At 32.9% G+C, this 12,477-nt stretch overlaps 1 protein-coding gene across 13 annotated transcripts in view; it reads right to left on the bottom strand.

Moving 5' to 3' along the window:
- Positions 1-12,477, bottom strand: part of Macrod2 (mono-ADP ribosylhydrolase 2) — a 1,954,610-nt gene that overhangs the window by 1,903,919 nt on the left and 38,214 nt on the right. The gene's annotated exons all lie outside the window — the stretch shown is intronic.

Here is a 12,477-nt window from a genome sequence, read left to right as displayed (position 1 = left end):
GGGGGGGGGGGGATTTGTGACGGGTTTTTGCTATTATGTTTTAAATGTACCCTGCAATGGGAGGTCAGAAAAGAGGTAGAATTGGATATCAGAAAACAGAGGAGAATGATTGGCAAAGGATATTTTTTGACATCTTCATTAAGGGATAAAACTGTAGATAAATTATAATGAATTTCAACTGTTTCAATATTAATAATATCTTTACACTAAAGAAACATTTTGTTTCCTATCAATTGATTTTTTTTGAAGTGTAGCATACATGCAAAAAAGTCACAAATCAATATTATACAACTCAGTAAATTATCATAGTCAGATACCCATGTAACCACCACTCAAAAAACATAACATCACTAAACAGAAAAGTCCCCCGATACAACTTCATAATCACTACACCTTCCTTCCTCCTTCACAAAATCAAGCACCATCCTGAGATCTTTTGAATTTTATACCTTCACATATTATATGTCATTTTGTGTGTGGTTTATTTTGGAAAACAGTATATATTTGTGCAATTTATTTTTTTTATTGCATGGGGCTGTAATTTGTGCATTTTCATTGCAGAAATCACAATCCATTTATTCATTTTACTACTGATAAGCATTTATATTTCCAGGTTTTTGATACTTTGAACATAACGGTACTTGTCTTTTAGTGAACTTGCATACTTGTGTACACGTGCACACACACACACACACACAGCTTTATTAAATAACTACCAACTTTCAAAAGTAATTTTTCCAGCTTACACTCCTACATGCAGTAAAAGTTGCACTGCTTTTTTAAATCTTTTTTTTTCTTTTTCAGTGTAGAGAATTGTGCATGCTGAGCAAGTACTCTACAATCCCCAGCCCTGCTCTTCAAAATTTGCTGTCACTTAAGTATTGTTCATCTGTTTAATTTTAGTCATTCAGGTGAAGTTTGTACTGTTATCTCATTATGATTTTAATTGCATTCCCCTGATAAATAATAAAGCTTTTCATATATTTATGGGCCATTTGACTATCCTCTTTTGTGAAATGCCTGTTCAGGTCTCCTTCCCATTTTTTTCTATTGGGATATCTGTCCTTTTTAAAATGATATATAGGAGTTTAGATAATACAGACACAAGCCATTTGCCAAGTATATGTATTACAAGTATCCTCCACCTATTTGGTTTGCTTTTATCTCTTTCATTGTTACTTTTGATGACAGAAAGTTCTGAATTTGTCAATGGTCAAAAAATTATTTCCTTTATACCACTAAGTTTTCTGTCCTGCTTAAATACTACAAGATGATGAAGATAATCTCTTATCCTATAGAAGCTTAATTATTTTACTTTTCACACTTAGATCTTCAACTAGTTGTGCATGCTGAAAAACAGGGATCAAGCTGCATTATTTTCCCAATTTGTGTATCCAAATGATCAGGAACTTTATTGAAAATATTATTTTAATTGATGAAATGTAAAATCCTCTACAAAAATATCATTAATTTTAAAGAATAAAAAATGTAGCACTAAAACATATTAGAAACAATGAAAAAAATAACAAACACAACAATGTAAAACTTTAATTCTTATAAGTACATGATAGTTGAAGCAATCAAAAAATTGAGACTATCAGGATAATGCATGTAATATGTGCATATATATACATACGCACTCTCTCACACACATATAGCACTGTGCACTTGACAGAGGTGTCACCTTATTTCTCAGTGTGTGGGGAATATTTTAAATACTGATATTATATGTCTCATAAGAAAAAAATCTTGGTAAATTCTCAAAAAAAAGAAACTATACATGCCTTATTCTCTAATCACATTATTATAAAGATAAAAATTAACAATTGTATTTTGAACATATGGACCATTTCATAATTTAAGATACCCTCCTAAGTAACTTTTAAATCAATGAGGAAATCACAGCTACTAAATTTTATTGAAAACTAAAAAAAATAAAAACAGCATATATCAAATCATATGGCATTTAGTCACAACTGCAATAAGAAGCAAAATTAGAATAATAAAGCTTTCACAAAAAAAGAAAAATAAATTGGAACATTAAATTGTTACAAAGAAAAACCTGAAATAAGTAAATTTTTTTCAGTTGCAGAATAGAAAATAAATGTCAGTGCTTCAAGAAAAACCAATAAAATACACATACCTTCAATCTGATTAAATATCTAAAAAGATAAAACACAAAGCATAAAATTGATAATAGAAAGGGCCTTATATTACATAAGGAGGGGATAAACTACTATAAGAAAATTCTATGTACAACTGCTTCATAATTTTTTTAAACTAAATGAAAGTTCTTAAGAGAGTGTAGGCCCACCTTGAATGCCTATTGTTTGCTTTCTCAGGTGTCACACAAAGACTTTTTTATTCATTCCTCTAGACACATAATGTGCCTCATGCATAGAATGATCCATGGATCTTTAAGGATGCACATTCGCATTTTTTTTTTTTTGTCTCTAACGTTCCTGATCTTTCCCTAATATCACTAAGGGAGAACAACAAAACTAAATGATATAAAGAAAAATACACAACTCAACTGAGGAGCAACAACAACAAAAATTACACAGACTGAAGCAAAGATCCAGTGGAATCAAAGAGATGGGATAGACTTCAAGATTAACGCACTTTGAAAAACTATCACTGGAGGGCAGCATTGCAAAGACTCTGAATAACTCTCAAGTCCTTTCAAGAACTAAAGTAAAATTATAAAGCACAGCTAAGTTCATTTTTAATACTAAAAGAAAATGTTTTCACGTGGTTGAATAATCTTAAGAATGCTTAAAATATGATATTCCATTTAAAACAAGAAAATGAATACAGATTTTCCCTTGGAATTTCACAAAACAAAGACAACCGTAACAAAGTAAATTTAGGTAAATGAGTCTATAAATATAAAAAATTATTTTCTAAACTAGCTTTGGTATAGCAACTGTTCAGTTTGAAAATAATCACATTTCCTTTATATTTTCTTATGGCTTCTGTCCACATATTTATATTAATAAAATTAATTTATTCCACATAGAATTAGTCTCAGGCAGCCTATAAATAACAATTCACTCAAGAACATAAACTCTGAGAAAGCATTTTGAATGAAAGATTAAGAGAACAAATTCTTCTGAAAGAAAATCATTGCCTATGCTTTCTGGCCAAATGGAAACTGCTCTGGATGAATTTACCAGTACTAAATCTGAAGTACTCCTTCTGTACTTTTTATGTTTCTGCAATTCTCTGTGGCATCCAATACAACTAAATATTATTCTTCAGTGAAACACTAATTTCTTGCCTCCCAACATACCCAAACCACCATGGTCTCTTTTGTCATGAAAAGCGCTGTGTTGGCCCTGTCACTAACCACTTTTAAAGTTTAGAATTCCTTAGGATGCAATCCTTAGTCCTCTTCTTAGGATATCTTTTACTTTAAAAAAAAAAAAAAAAAAAGAAAGAAAGAAAGAAGAAGCATGGTGGTGCACACATAATAATCCTAGCGACTCAGGAGAATGAGGCATAAGGATCACAGATTCAAAGCCAGCCTCAGGAACTCAGCAAGGTCCTAAGCAACTTAGCAAGACCCTGTCTCAAAATAAAAAATTAAGGGGCTGGGGTTGTGGCTCAGTGGTAGAGCACTTGCCTGGAATGTGGGAGGCACTGTGTTCCATCCTTAGCACCACAAAAAAATAAAAGAAAGTTATTGTGTCCATATACAACTAAAAAATAAAATAACAGGTTGCTTTAAAATAAATAAACAAAAATAAAAAGGGTTGGGTATGTGACTCAGTGATTAAGTGTCTCTGGGTTCAATCCCTGGTGCCATAAATAAATAAATAAAACAAAGGGCTTTCCCTATTTCATTCTCAAACCAACTTCTCACAACTGTACCTCAGCTATCTCTACTTGGATATTCCACAAATATTTCAATTCCAACATAGCTCTTCACTTTTCACCAACTATGTGCTCAGTCTTAATCTCTTTGCTGATTAAAACAGAAATGCTACTTCCCAAATCACCTTTCCTGTCAGTAGTACAACCACTTTGGTTTTGACCATTAAGAGTGTTGTATTTGACAGCACAATGGCATTTAACATTTTGAATGTGAATTCCTTCCTGGGGTGAGGAAATGCATGTTACATTCCAGGTCTCTAGAGAACCAGACTTCCTCTTAAAGTGTAAGGGTAAAATTTCTAAGCTGATTCTAAGCCGCAAAGCCTGAGTTAAAATGTAAAAGACCGGGCATTGTAAAGCTTCTAAACTGCAAGGCCTGGGTTAAAAAGTAAAAGACCAAGTATTGTTAAAATTCCTCTGCTACCCCCAAAACCTGAAATCCCTGTAGCTGTTAGGACAATACTGGAACTGCCCAGTAAATATTCCCACTGACTCCCTGGTTGTCTAATAACCTGGGACTCTGTGTAACTTGTCAGGTAGTCATTTAGGCCCTAAAACCAATCAGTTTGAATGTGTACCCCGCTTAGGAGTGAACAATCACCCCCGTCCGACCTGTTCCCGCCAATGAATGAACTAATCATGTTTAGGAGTTGTTGTTCAATTTTCCCGCGCCTCATGATGATTTGTTCTGATGTATGCAAAGCCCCCTGCCCTCCCCAAAAAGTGTACTTAAGCACTGCTTGACCTCTGCTCTGGGCTCTGGGCTGCCCTCCCTTCTTGAGCGAGCCTGCCTGGAGCCTCAGCGCGCTGAATTGGATCCTCAATAAACTCCCTCCTGCTTACTGCATGAAGCCAGTCTCTTGTGGTCTCTTCCTCCGACGCTTCGCCGGACCCTTACAAAAGCACTCTTATTACTTGCCCTATTCCTTAAGGAATTTGAGTTTGAGGCTTAATTATTTTGGCTTAGACCACTACCTTGGACTGTGTACTTGGACCCCAAGTCTCAAGTTTTCACTCTTCAATTCATCCTCCACACTAATACCAGACTCTTCTCTTTAAAATACAAAAGCAAAATAAATAAATGAAATACAAAAGCCAAAACAGATCACTTCAAGTGACCCCCCTATTTATCTTAAGATAAGGGGCTACATAGGGCCAAGACACGTTATGACCAAACAGACCCCTGCTTGCCAGGCATGGTGGCACACACCTGTAACTGGGGAGGATGAAGCAGGAGGATCACAAGTTCAAAACCAGCCTCAGTAACGTAGCAAGGCCCTAAGCAACTCAGAGAGACTGTATCTCTAAATAAAACATAAAAAGGGGCTAGGAATGTGGCTCAGTGGTTAAACACCTCTGGGTTCAATCCCAGTACAAAAAAAAAAATTTTTTTAAATGGCTGAGGATGTGACTCAGTGGTTAAGTGCCCCTGGATTCTATTCCTAGTACCCAGAAAAAAGAAAAAGAAAAAAAAAATCCCAGACCCCTGCTGATTTCTGCAACCTCCTCTTCTCCTCTTTCACCATCTAGCTTTCTTCTTTGAGCCACTGCTATGGCAAAGAGTCTACAGCTTATCCTCAGCAGACAACTTCCCATGCTGAATGTTTGGGATACTATCTCTCCTCTCACCTCCCCAACTGCCTGCCTGTGGAATTCCTCTTCAACCTTCTGCATCCTGCTAAATTGTCACCTACTCTAAGAGTTTCCCTAGTATTCTTCAGGAATCACTCCCAACCTGATAACTTTCATCACTGGGGAGATTACACTCAGTTGTAAACATCCTTTGGAAGGAGATCCCATTTCATTCCTTCTAATGTGCTGAACATTAGCAAGTAACGTGGCAAAGAATAGCCTCTCAATAAATTTGAAATGACCTCATGAATGCCCAATGTCTATAGCTACTTAACAGACATGACATATTTAGAGCAATTTGGGGACTGCCTAGCACACAACTTTTTCTTTTCAGCCCTCATCCCAGCATAGGCACAAAGATATCAACTCAAGTCACACAGTACAGTTCTTTTTCTCTCTTCAAACTAAATGAGTCACCACCATATCCTCTCTTCTACCTCTACAAAAGCAGGATTATCTTAAATTGAAAATTTGATCATATCGCTCCTCCAAGCCCCACAGAATAGATGCACAACACCTCAGAATAGTCTATAATCTTATTCAAAACACTGTTAGGGGATCAGCAGTAGCCACAGAAGCACTACCTACTGAATATAAGGTCCCACCTCATACTTACTAAACCAGAATACCCATTTTAGAAGCAATTCATATGTAAAGTAGTTTGCATTATCATGAAAAGGCCCTGAACTGAGACTATTAGATGGTCCCCGACTCCATTGTAGCTGCTTCACTAGCTACTTTCCCAGAGAGAACTCCACCCTTAGAAGTCATCTACAAGTTTTTACAATTAAGTATATAATCTTTGCACTTCCTTTTTCAATTTCCTGGTGTACCACAACCCACTCTCCCAAATTTATTCTTTTCTGTTATGCCTTCACTTTTCTACAATGTGTGTCTCACCTTATCTCTTTCTCCTTGCTGCTCATAGTTCATACAGGACTATATTTTGTTTCATAATTAAAAGAATCTAAGACATTAGAATTTTTATCTCATTTAACTTTGTTTTTTAAGTACCTGGGGCAAAGGTAGGAGGGCTTTAAAAACGTCAGTTAATTAAACTGTAAATGAAAACCAACAGTCCTGATGAATACACTAACAAAAGGCAAAAAACAAAGGCAAAAAAAAAAAAATGTGCCTGTGTATTGCTTCTGTGTAGAAACTGATCTACCTTTACTGTAATAATAAAAGTAAACAGAAGTAAGCAAATCTTATGTCAAAAAATAATCTGGTAGTGACTGGCAATTTTATTTGAAGAAAGATGAGCAATTCAACTAAAAAACATTAACAAATGAATATTCATCTTAAGCTATTTTAGGAAAAAAAATTATCATTTGATAAGACTTTCTCCTAAAACTTTTAAAGTAGGAAGATTCCTGCCTTTGATAATAATTTTGAATGTCTGATAATGTGAATAACTAGAGATGGTGAGTAGAGTGAGAAGTTAAAATTTTTGGAAGATAAGTAATTAACTTTCATAAAGTAAGATCTGCACAATGATCAAGTAGTAATTTAGAAACCAAAGTAATCTCTATGGGTAAGAAAGGAGTGGTGTGGTAGTAGTACTAATATTGAAAGATGAATTAATTCATTCAGAGAAAAAGTATGAATTCTCTAATTGCAAAATGATAAAAAAGAGAAAAAACATTTAAGTGTTTAATAGGTTACTGTTAAAAAATGGGTTTATAGATAATAGTCTTATTTAATCCTTTATCCTGATTTTAAGATGTGCCTGCATAAAAAAATGAATTTATCCAAAAAATTATAAAATTGTTTCTTCTTATTTAATACCTTTATTGAATTTTAATACCTTTATAATTTACATACGATTCTATTTGCTTATTTAATGAAAGGCAAAGTGAATCTTCACTAAACCATGATACCAAAAATTAGTGCCACATATAAAATGAATAAGTTATTTTTAAGTATTTCAATGCTTGAATTCCAGATGTAAATTTAATATAAATGGTATGTATTACATAGCATAGAAATTTGACCAACAATTGAATGTGATATTAAATTGGCAATTTGATAAAGCAGCTAATTCCAATTTAAACTGGCTGTTAAAAAAGTGTTTGTCTTCTACACACATAAATTTTTATTTAGTTCCAGTGATTCACCTTTTCTTTTTCGCATCTCTTCAAGTGTAAAATGGCTCATAAACCAAGTCATTTCACAGAAGTACCCACTACCTTTGTGTTGGCTAACATAAGAGAACCAAAATGGAAGTTTGTTGAGGACACAAAAAGGAAAAAACAAAAATTTCATTCATGAATTATTTGAAAAGAAAAGGAACTGAAGATATGCAATGTAGAATGTCCTTACTCTCAACTATAATAGAAATGGAATGGGAAGGCTGAGAATATTGCCACCAAAACAACTACCTCCCATACTAATGCAATCATCCTTACTTACATTAGAAATTGTATTTCAAATTGATCAACTAATTCATCATTTATTAAGCACTGTGCTCACAAAGGCCAATAAAAGACACTGCTTACAAAAGTTCTTCAGGAATATAAAGTACAGAATAATTTTTCAATATGCATCTTGTGCTTTTCCAGTCTCTCAAAACCTACAAGAATTACTTATTCCCACAAATGCTGATTCCTACATATTACTAGATATAGTGTTAAGCACAGAGAATGTAATAAAATAAAGCAGTTCATATATCCCAGATAAGCTTTCAATGTATTTGGGAAGGCAAAATTAAACTGTGAATTAAAATAAATGTAAGAAGTGCTTTAGATGATCCTATATAAAGAGGAAAAAAGAGTGGAGAGAGGGAAGCTAGAGAGATAACTATAACATTAGCTAAAACTACATGCTAGGAAAAGTACTAAGCACTTCCATATTTTCAAAAATCCTCATAATGATCCTATATGGCAGAAGGATTATGCTCATGCTTCTTTTGCAAACTGAAGAATCTAAAGAAGTTTAAATTTTCCAGAAGTCGTAGTGGTAAAGGGGAGAGCAAGAAGCTGGGAACTAAACCAAGGTTATGTGAATCTAAAGATCATGCAAGGTCATAACAGGTCCTGTGTATGAGTCTGGTACTTTATCAAAGGATTTTAAGGGGGAGGAAGGGAAAGAATGATTTGATCAAATTTTGCCTTTGGAAAAGATCCCTTTAAGGAAAGAAGGGGAGGGGGGATAAGATATCACAAAGATAAAGGACAGACCACTGGAGTAGAAGGAAGAGAACAAGAGAGAGAGAAAAAGGTAAAGGGGAAGAAATATGAAATGAATTTAACAAAATTCTGCTATATGTGTGTGTGTGTGTAATTTATTGTATGTATGTTGTACATATATATTTTTATATATGATATATATATATATTCCAAAGGGTATTTCACCTTTATGTAGAAAACACAATCAAAAATAAATAAAGGAGTGAAAAGAAGATCAGTAGAGGAGGGAAAATAGAGAAAGAGAGGAGAGGAAAAGGGGGGAATGGGAATTGAAATAAAATTCCTTGCATATATGATTTTGTCTACATAAAGCCAACTACTAAAAAGAAAAAAAGAAAGATTCCTTTAAGAAGGGTATGGATTGTATAAAGCAAGACTTTAGAACCAATAGTATAATAATAAGAAATGTTTAGGGCAGGAATGATAAAGATGGACAAAAAGAAATCTTAATAATTTAGGGCCTACCAGATATGATTATTATTGGAGAGGAGTAAATGACTTAAAACAACTTTATAAATGAAGAGATTGTTCCCCAAAATAAGGGTAAAGGATGATCAGGTTGAAATGAAGATAACAAATTGTTTCGATCAAATTGAATTAGAAACAAAAAAACTAACAATTGTGATATCTTAGATCATACATTGAGCACAACTATGGAATAATAATGTTGGATATTTTTTAACTATTCATGAAAGCCTACTTATTAAATATGACTTTTGTCATATATTTTTTTCTAAATTATTGTTTATGTATTCCATATCTCACTGTATAATACTATTTCATAGACTTAACGTTTTTTCTCCAGTAAATCATGATCAATTTTTTTAAAGTTACACACACAATTCCATGGGCACAATATGAAAGAAAGTTAAGGTTACTGTTTCCAACACAAGAGCCAATTGTTTCCTGATATCCCCATATCTACTATGACTTTGCTTTAAATTGGTATATTTTAAAACTTACAGCTCTATGAAGTCAAGCCCAAATAGCCAAAAATATTTACTATTGTAATAATTTTCCTTATGTGTTAGTAACCAGGACTTAAAAAAAATTATAATATTCTAGATGACCAAAGTAACGCTCAACCTCACAAACACATATATCACTTTAATCTTGCCTCCCAAAAAGGTAAAGCTATTCCATTTTGTTGTCAAATGAAATATTACATTTTAAAATCAAATCTCTATTATTTGGGTATTACATAATCATATTTCCAGGGCAGTGTGTTCTCTAGCATAGTATTCAAATGGCATTCCTCTTTTACCTGTCCATTCTAAAAAAGAAACATGTAGAGAAGGGATGGAAAAAAGGTACACAAGTATATTCAATAAAATTTTCTTGGGTGATTTAGTTTCTAGGACACAAAAGTATTGAGGCTAAGAAGAGAAAACAGGTTAAATTAAAACTGCTTCCTATAATAAGAATTTTTATTCCATTTAAAATGTCCATGCTAATCCTTTCATCCACTGCAAAGAAGAATAGCTTCTATCTTGGTGTTCCCAGGAATCATAATCAATGCTGAGCCCTCCTTCAGTCATTCACAGGAATAGCAAAGTATGTATATGTCACTGAACACTATAAATGTTTTTATATTTTTATTTTTTAGTAAATTCCATAAAGTTATTCATATTTTTTACAATTCTTAAACTCTTCCTTGAAAATGATAAAAACATAATACTTTCACTGAAATCAATGTAATACTACAAAAAGTAAAAAGAAAAAATTACTTCTGCTCCTTTTTTATTATCCATCCCATTTATCAAGACAATTAGGCCCTTCTTTAAGCTCAAATACGTATACATTTTACAGAATTACAAAGTTTTTTAAATAGAATACTTTATGAATCATAAATTGCTGACTTCACTCACTAAAATATCACAGACATTCCTCAATATCAACAGAAAAAAAAAAGAGAAAAACCTTTCTTTTTAATTTCCATAATATTTCATGGCAACCCCTCTTCTATCTTGATGTACATTAGGTTAATCCTAGCTTTCTGACACCACAGTAAGGTGGTGATAAACATACTTACACAATTCACTATGTCAGACTGAAGCGGTCATACCTCTATATATAAACACACTCAGTTAACAAGAGAGCATGCAGAAGAAACCCCAATGCATGAGATGAACTCTCAATCAAGAAATCCTCTTTAGAGAAAGAAAAGATTTTTGACTAAAGAGATCTCTAAGTTCAAAATCAATCATAATGTGATATAAAAATCCTTAAACTATGAGAAGACTGAAAAATGAAAAACAAGGTTTGGAATTCATATTATAGAACTGGCCTGGAGAATTGAAACAATTTTAAGTTTAGAAAAAAATTTTTCCTCTTGTCTGCCAAAGAAAAGCAAAGCTGCCTAACAGAGTAGGATCACATGCTAAAAAATTTTAAAATAAATAAAAATTAAACTAAAAACCTACACAAATCAATTCATAAGATACTTTCTACATGAGAATCAAAAAATTTTAATTTTCAAAAATTTAGATTATCATTTAGGATCTCAGTTTATACCAAGATTTAGAAGAAAATTAATATAAAATCAACATCTTTGATATTATAAGATATTTATTATTTTAATTTTTATTTTAACATATTCAGTAATATTAGATCTGTCAGAAATCTCAAGGAAAACAGAAAATGATATGGTCACGTACCATAAATACAAAAATCATTTAAGTGTGAAAAATAAAATATCAGTTCCATTAAGCAGTCTATGGATATCAAACTGGAGATTTGAACACAATATGGATAGGAATCAACATACTTTATTTTAAAAAATTATATTTATTGACAAAACCCACAACAGTTGATGCTTGAGCACCATAAATTATTAAATGTAAGTGGGGTACAACACAAAGCTCTAATAACAAATACACAGACTGTACTTTTTCGATTCTGGCAAACGCCAAACTTTAATTCATCTTGGAAGCACTGTTGAAATAGAAGTAAGAGTGCCATCATTCACAGAGGACAAAGAGGTGGTTCTGAATGTTCACAGCTGGTGATAACTGTACACAGCAGAGAGGAAAAAGTCCTGGGTTGAAGTACCAATTCCTTTTCCATATTAGAAGACCAGCATTCTTTCATCAAGACCCACAGAATTCAGTCATTCTTTACTCCCTTCTCAGTTCTCTATGTTCACTCTAGAAGTTATCTTGGTGTTAAATACACAACAAAAAGACATGCTTCTATCACCCTTTGTGTTTGTTTGCCTTCTCTCAAACAGTATTTCTTTTTCCTTCTTCAAAACAGACTTTTCTCAAAGGAGTCTTCAATGGATCTTTCTTGATTCAAAATGAACTGGAAGACAAGATCAGATAAAAGGGCTCTTTTCCTACTGCCCAAGCTAGAAAAAAAACAAAAAACAAAAGAAGAAGACAAAATAATGCAAAATTCTCTCTTAAGAGCAACATTTTTTTCTTTGTTTCAGTGAAAACAAGAAAGAAAAAACTTTACCAGAAAAGAATAAAAGGTCATTTCACTTTCTTTAACTAGGCCAATTTTCTGTTGACATAACTTTGTGTACTTCCATGTAATTGGGTTCCAACAACTAAGTTTTGAAAAACAACTTTTCCCTACATACCCTTGCATACTTCTTACATTATCATCTAAAAAGCACAACAGAATTACTGATTATCAGGAATATAAGTGAACCCTTTCTAAAACTTTTTGATATTTTAACTGCACTTCTAAGAAAATCTTTTAGAAATTCCCCCAACATATGGTTTACAAAGAAAATTCTGCAATATTTTTAAGCCACAAAGGAAAAAGAATAGAA

This window comes from Marmota marmota, unplaced genomic scaffold (assembly GCF_001458135.2).
Source record: "Marmota marmota marmota unplaced genomic scaffold, marMar, whole genome shotgun sequence".
Lineage (NCBI taxonomy): Eukaryota > Metazoa > Chordata > Mammalia > Rodentia > Sciuridae > Marmota > Marmota marmota.
The sequence above is the reverse complement of the archived record's forward strand: the minus strand, read 5'-3'. Positions and strand labels throughout refer to the sequence as shown.